The sequence below is a fragment of the Suricata suricatta genome, chromosome 14 (assembly GCF_006229205.1).
Source record: "Suricata suricatta isolate VVHF042 chromosome 14, meerkat_22Aug2017_6uvM2_HiC, whole genome shotgun sequence".
In the NCBI taxonomy this organism is placed as follows: domain Eukaryota; kingdom Metazoa; phylum Chordata; class Mammalia; order Carnivora; family Herpestidae; genus Suricata; species Suricata suricatta.
In genome coordinates this window covers 22,901,662-22,909,009 of record NC_043713.1, presented here as the reverse complement: position 1 = coordinate 22,909,009, position 7,348 = coordinate 22,901,662, and the positions used below count along the sequence as shown (strand labels likewise).

General features: G+C 39.9%; 1 protein-coding gene and 1 pseudogene across 3 annotated transcripts in view; one reads left to right on the top strand and one right to left on the bottom strand.

Annotated features, from left to right (window-relative positions):
• SMAD4 (SMAD family member 4) overlaps nucleotides 1-7,348 on the top strand; it is a 117,015-nt gene that overhangs the window by 54,898 nt on the left and 54,769 nt on the right. The window contains exon 1 of one of the 3 annotated variants that reach the window (XR_003902770.1): nucleotides 4,358-4,473. The exons of 1 other annotated variant lie outside the window; for it this stretch is intronic. The gene's annotated coding sequence lies outside the window, so the exon portion shown is untranslated. Of the gene's footprint in view, nucleotides 1-4,357; nucleotides 4,474-7,348 lie in introns of those variants that run through there. One more of the 3 variants, XM_029922673.1, reaches the window with a different exon arrangement.
• LOC115277386 lies at nucleotides 6,076-6,811 on the bottom strand (annotated as a pseudogene).

Sequence of the window (7,348 nt, the reverse complement as noted above, 5' to 3'; positions counted from 1 at the left end):
CGGGCCGGGCCGGCGGCCCCTGCGCAGGGCCGGCGGGGCCGCGGGGCCTCGCGTTCCTCGGGTCCCGGGCTGGGTCCTGCGGCCCCGAACTCCCCTTGCGGTTGGTGGCAGAATCAAGTTAAACTCGACCGGGACGCCTGCTGCGGCCGCCGCTTCTCTTTGTTGTTCTTGAGTAGTTTCGCTGTCCGCCCCAGCCGAGCGCGCTGGCTTGGCTGGAGTGTGCCGCCTTAGGTATAAACGCAAGTTATAAATGGCTTGTCGTAATTTCTTTTCTTAAGCAAATTTTTGTTTTCTCTTTGTCCTTTACTTTCCCTTCTTGGTTGTGTCATGCCAGTTTATGTTTCTGGCTTTGATTTGTTCACTTACTTTTTGAGTATTGTTGACGGCGGTATGCGGGAAACGTTCTCCGCACCTAACTGACCCCTCCCTTCCACTCCTAACAAAAAAAAATAAAGGATGTACTTTATTTTATTGCTAGGATTACGAGTACTGAGCGTGAAATTGGTATACGACGTAGGGCGGTGGCTCCATCACAGCCCCAAACTGCTGTTAGAATCTCTCAGGCAAGATTTTCAAAGAAATGGGTGTGTTTGTTTAACTCGAAAGATTTCTTTGAGGGTATAGAGAGGTTTTTATTTTTTTTAAACTTTGTTGATGATTGATAGCTTCCCCCCTGAGAATACTAGTAAAAAAATTTAATGACTATATTTCTAATTTATTTTGAATTTAGTTTCCTAATGCCTTTCGTTTTTGCACCATAGTTTAAGGTAAAACCGCCCGTTTTTCAGGAATTACAAATATAAGGTGATGTGGAATCATTTATTTATTTTTTAATATTTGTTTTTGAGAGAGAGACAAAATGAGCAGGGGAGGGGCAGAGAGAGAGGGAGACAGACTCTGAAGCAGGCTCTAGACTCTGAGCTAGCTGTCAGCACAGAGCCCGATGTGGGGTTCGAACTCACAAACTGCAAGATCATGACATGAGCTGGTCAGACGCTTAACCGACTGAGCCACCTAGGCGCCCCGATGTGGAATCATTTTAGTTAGTCTGAGTTGATCTTCTAAAGGCATGTAATCCTGGCTAATTTTGTTAACAACCTTTGACTTTTGCAGAATTAGCATCTTTTTAGCATCGATAGTAGTTTGATAATGCAGGTTCAGTATTTTATTTGTTGGAAGAAACCATGTAGTCTTCATAGAAAATAAAGAAATGCATGCTTTCATAGAGTAATTAGATTTAGAATATTGCAATGAAATGAATTTTATTGTGGATTTCATTAAGTGCCTTTGCCTTGTTGTAGTGAGACTGTATTTCAGTTGAAATACAGCACAGGAAGTTCCAATGTGTAACTTTTCTTTTTCTGTTAGGGACTTTTTTTTTAAATTTTGTCTTTATTATTTTTATTTAGACAGTGAGCGGGGGAGGGGCAGAGAGGGAGATACAGAATCCGAAGCAGGCTCCAGGCTCTGAGCTGTCAGCACAGAGCCTGATGCAGGGCTCGAACCCACGGACTGTGAGATCATGACCTGAGCCGAAGTCGGACTCTTAACGACCGAGCCACTGCCCAGGCGACCCTGTTAAGGGCTTTTCTTATTTTCTCTTTTGGAAAGTTCTAATATGCTTAGTACATGACATTTCAAGTTGTAAATGATTGATACAATTAATGTTTTAAAATCTGATATCCTGTTAATGCTTCTTAAGTTTGTTATCTTTATTATTATTATTTTTTCTTAAATGGGTTTGTTACTGAGCAAAGTAATACAGGCTGGCTAAGCATTTAAGATTTGCAGCATCTTTAGATCTAAAGGTGCTAATGAGTTATGTAGATTTCAGTTGTTGGAATTAAAACTAAAAGCCTTTCTAGAGAAAATTGATACATTTTGTGAGTCTATTAATAGAAGTGGCTTTTTCTTTGCTTTCCAGGTTTTGGGGTGAGGTTGCGTAAAAGAGGTATTACATCTTAATTTTTTGATTTTTCAGAGTGGGAGTGCCTAATAGAAACTTCTCTGTTTAGCTAAATGCCTTCATTGTAAACCTTGAGGTTAGCAAAATCTGCAAATCAGCTTCAGATTTAATGAAAATTTGGGCTGAGAAAGTGAATTTGAAATTTTTGAATACATTTTATATGGATCTTTGGCCTTTTCTGATGACTCTTCCGATGGCTTTTCTGCTTGAAGCAATTCTGCTTATACTATGAAGCAACAAATCTTACTTCAGAAACCTGTGCTTTACTTTTTAAAGCTATATTTTAGTTGAGCTCTTTATCTGTATGTGAATTTTTTCTGCATTTCTCTTTTTTTTTATGTCTTTATTTTGAGAGAGAGAGACAGAGACAGAGTGAGTGGGGGAGGGGCAGAGAGCTAGGGAGATATAGAATCTGAAGCAGGCTCCAGGCTCCAAGCTGTCAGCACAGAGCTGGATATGGGGCTCAAACCCATGAACTGTGAGATCATGACCTGAGCCAAAGTCGGATGCTTAACCAGCTGAGCCAGCCACCCAGGCGCCCCTCTTTAGATCCCCTCCACCAAATTAAGAACAAGTTTTAAACTAATTTATGCTGCCCAGTCACACTCCACCTCTCTGGCTTGGAAGCTGTTTATTCTGATTGAGCTGGTGTTATACAGTAACATCATCAGACACTCTTCTAACTGAGCTCTGAATTGCTGAGGCCCCTACTAGGGCAGTTAACCCCACAGGATCTGCCTTGTTCATTACATTTAAAATGCATATTTAGTCTTGTCTAATTTTTGCCTATTTTAGTGAGAGTATACATTGTTTTTCTTATGTTTAAAGTTATTTCAGTTCTGTTTTGGCCCCCTATAGCTCATACCTTTTTCATTTTTGATTCAGTGATTTTTAGAGTGAATGGTTCTTTAAACATCTTATGTTGGCATTTCGGTGCTCATTGTACATGTCTTGATTTCCTTTTTTTCTAGAAGATTGTGTAGTTAGGCAGAAATTTTTGTTTTGTTTAAGTGATGATTAAAGGTGACTCTGGGAGCGTCTAGGTAGCTCAGTTGGTTAAGTGTCTGACTTTGTCTCAGGTCATGATCTCGCAGTTCATAAATTCGAGCCCCTTGTAGGGCTCTATCCTGTCAGCTCAGAGCTTGGAGCCTGCTTTGGATCTGTGTCTCCCTCTCTCTCTCCTCCTCCCCACCTCGTGCTCAAAAATGAATAAACATTAAAAAAATGTGACTCTGAAGTGATGTTTAATCATTTGGAAAACTAACGACTAAGACAGTTTCACCGATTTCATTATTTTTTTTTTTGCACTAAATGAAAGTTAAAGGACTTATAGATCAGCATAACACAATTTACCTTTGTTAAATTATCAAATTTTGGGCTTTTTACTCAACAGTTGATGAAGATTCAATTGCTTTAAAAAGAGAAACAGTTGACAGATATGTCTAGATACTCATTTGAACAAGTTTCAGTGTGATACTGTTTGCATCATAATATGACAAAACATATGCTTGATAATGAGTCAGATTTAGTATTTTTGGATTTTTTTTCTCATTTTTAAAATGTGTAATTTTGGTGATGGGAAAAGTGGCTGAATTCCAGTTTCTCAGGAACAAGGTATTTATTTTAGATTGTGTCACCTTGACACTATTATTGTGTGTTTGGCATCCAGGAAAAATTTGTTTTAACCATGAGAGTGGATAGAAACTAGGGGAGTACTTATATAAAACTAAGATGATAGGTGGTCAGAATCTTAATTTAAGTCTTGATTATTTGCTACTGCCAATAATATCACAGGTCAGATAGTGAGCTGCAAGAGACTGATTGTAAAGAGTGTCTATTGGGGTACCTGGGTGCCTCAGTCAGTTGAACATGGTCCCAGAGTGGTGGGGTCAAACCCCATGTCTGGCTCCATGCTGACATGGAGCCTACTTCAGATTCTCCCCTTCTTTCCCTCTCCCCCTCTCACTCCCTCCCCTCTCTCCCTGGCTTCTGTTCTCTCTCTTTCTCAAAAAAAGTGTTTATTGTAACATCTCAATTTAAAGTTGGTGATAATTGGGGGTGCCTCTGTGGCTCAGGTAAGTGCCCAACTTTGGCTCAGATCATAATCTCAACAATTCGTGAGTTCGAGCTGTACTGATAGCTCAGAGCCTGGTGCTGTTTCAGATTCTGTCTCCTTCACTCTCTGCCCCTCCCCTGCTCACACTCTGTCTCTTCTCTCTTTCAAAAATAAGTAAACATTAAAAAATTTTTTTGTAAGTTGGCGATAATTATAAATACATTTAGGCTCAAAGACTGTGTTAAATGAAAATTGCATTTTAGAAAACTTGTAATGGTGTGGGATTCATCTTTTTAATGCTTTTTTACTCCCAAGCTTTGTGACAGTGGTTCTCAACTTTGGCTGCATTTTTGAAACCTTTTGGGGAGCTTTGCAAAATACTGGTGGCTGGATTCCATCTCCAGAGATTGTGATTCAGTTGGCCTGGGGTGCAGCAAGATCAGAGTTGGAGGTGGGTTAGTGTTTAGGATCCTCTAACTTAATTTTTTTAAATGTTGTTAATTTATTTTTTGGGAGAGAGTGTGTGTGAGGGAGGGAGGGGTAGAGAGAGGGGGACAGAGGATCTGAAGTGGGCTCTGTTCTTGATAGGATGACTGCAGTGAGCCTGGGCCTCGAACATGACCTGAGCCGAAGTCAGGTGTTCAACCCACTGAGCTACCGAGGCACTCCATCTAACTTTATTTTTTTAAACTGTTTCAACTTGAGTTGGCTTTACATTCTTTAACACAGTGATGTACCTATGTACTATGTAATCATCTTACATCTAACTTTATGGGTCTCTTGAAGATATTGCCCTGTTTGTTTTGCTTCAGTGTCTGTCTCTTCATTTGTTTGTCTCTGCCCTCTTTTCTTCTCTTTCTTTGTGTTTTCAATTCATTTAAAATGTCTTGTAGCAAGTTTTAGGTACTTGTATTTCCCATGATATAAAGTTGGTATAGCATCACTATTCTGAATAAGGAGTTGATCACCCCCCCCCCCCCCACCACCACATACTCTAAAATACTTGCTTGGGCTTTTTTTTTTAGAGATTTTGTGTAGGTGCCAAAATTAGCATCTAAAATCCCAGTGGAATTTGGTCTTCAAGGAATCTGGGGGGGGCGGCGTTAATCTGCTTGGAAACCATAACATTCTCTAGGTACCAGTTAACTAGTCACTTCACTGGTTCTGAGAGGCAAGTTGCATTTAGTTTTTGCTGTCAAGAGTTAACTTACACACTGTGAGACAGTTGTTCAGCAAGCCCAACTAGTTAGTGTTCTTTAGAGATCATCTAAAGAGGGCATGTTGAGTCTTCGTTCACATCACCTCAAGTAGTTCCCAAGTGCTAGTTGAAGAGCAGTTGCATCTCCATCTCTGGAAGAGCTTTTATTTATTTATTTTTTAAAAGTTATTTTTCTCTTTCTATGCTCCATACCAACACACATAGATTCAAAATGGGAATTGAGTGGAGGAGGAATGGGAATCTGTATTATATCTTTTTTTAAAAAGTAGCTCTTGATTTTATAGGCTTTGGATATTTCAGTATGCTTGTCCTTATTGCTTTGTTTACAGGCTTTATTTTGCAGTCTTTGATGCACTGAAGTAATTTACTTAAAATCTTTCAAATCCCAACTTGCATGTTTAGAATGTATATAATTTGTTTCCTTTTAATTTTTTAATAAAACTTTATAATGTTTTATTTATTTTTTGAGAGAGAGAGAAAGGGGAGGGTCAGAGAGAGAGGGAGATACAGAATCCGAAAACAGGCTCCAGGCTCTGAGCTAACTGTCAGCACACAGCGTAATGCGGGTGTCGAGCCAACGAACCGTGAGATCATGACCTGAGCAGAAGTCAGATGCTCAACTGACTGAGCCACCCAGGTGCCCCATGTTTGTTTGTTTGTTTGTTTTTAAAGGACTGTTAATGAATATTTTGGGGTTTTTTTGTAATAAGGGATGATTTCTCTATTTTAATATCGATCAATTCAGATCTTTTTCAAATCAAAATGTATTTGTTTTTTTCATACTGTATGATCTTTAAGTAGAAAGACTTCCAATCATATCACCTAGGGACCATTTTACCCACTGCTCTTTTTGGTCCCCAATCTCTTGTCTCTCTCTTCAGCAATTGAGGTGGATACCCTTTCCATGGGGAAGAGAAATCCATGGTTTGTTACCTTTGCGATTAACAAAAATGTCAGAGAGTTGGGTGGCAAAGCTGTTGCCATTGGCATTTTTCACGTGACCATTCTTCCCAGGTTAGCACCTCCAGTTGCCATACACACACTAGTATCCAACTTGATGAAATCAGTAATCTTTCCAGTCTCCAGTATTCTGAATGGTGTCATTCACCTTGATGAGGGGATCATGGGTCACCAGATGACAGATTCCTTTTATCCCCATAAAGATTGTTCTCACTATGCACAACTTATGTTTGGCCTCCTCAGGTGTAATCCGATGAACAGCAAAGTGACCCTTGGTGTCATAGATTAGATGGAAATTCTCCCCAGTTTTGTCAGTGCTGATGACATCCATAAAGCCAGCAGGGTAGGTTCTATCAATTTGGACCCTGCCATCAATCTTCATCAAACACTGCATACAGATCTTCAGACTTCTTGACTTCAGGTCCTGTTAGGACATACTTAGTCTGTTCTTTAGGAAAATGATGAGAGGGAGATGATCTCTCAGTTTATGGGGACTGGCAGATGGACAAGGGGCAGACACACAAGTCAGTTAATCCAGCATCCTGTGCTCCAGAGCTGATGCATGCTTCTGGGGCTTCCTGGGACCACAAGCTGTGGCTGCTCTAGGCATGCAGACAGCATGTAAATGTAAATGTAAAACTTTATTAAGGACATTTATCAGTAGTATTCATTAGTGAATTCTAGAGCATATCAACAGTTGCTAATCATTGTAATAATTCAATCATTTGGTGAAAGGATGACCAGAAGTAGTACTTAATGTGGTAAGAGAAACCAGGTTAATCATTGTACACAAACACACTAGGTACATCTCTGTCATAGATAAGTCCCACTAAAGTTAGTTAAAGGAAGAATTTCATGTGATGCTGAAATCAAGCAGCGAGTTTTCAAGAAAAATGATTTAGCTTTGGTGCAATTAGTCTTTTTTTTTTTTAATTTTTAAATGTTTGTTTATTTTTGAGAGAGAGAGAGCAAGCTTGTGAGCAGGGGAAGGGCAGAAAAAGGGAAACACAGGCTCCACGCTCTAAGCTCTCATCACAGAGCCTGACATGGGGCTCAAACTTACAAACCGTGAGATCATGACCTGAGCCAAAGTCAGATGCTTAACTGAGCCACCCAGGTGCCCCTGTGCAATGTCTTTTTAATCAGT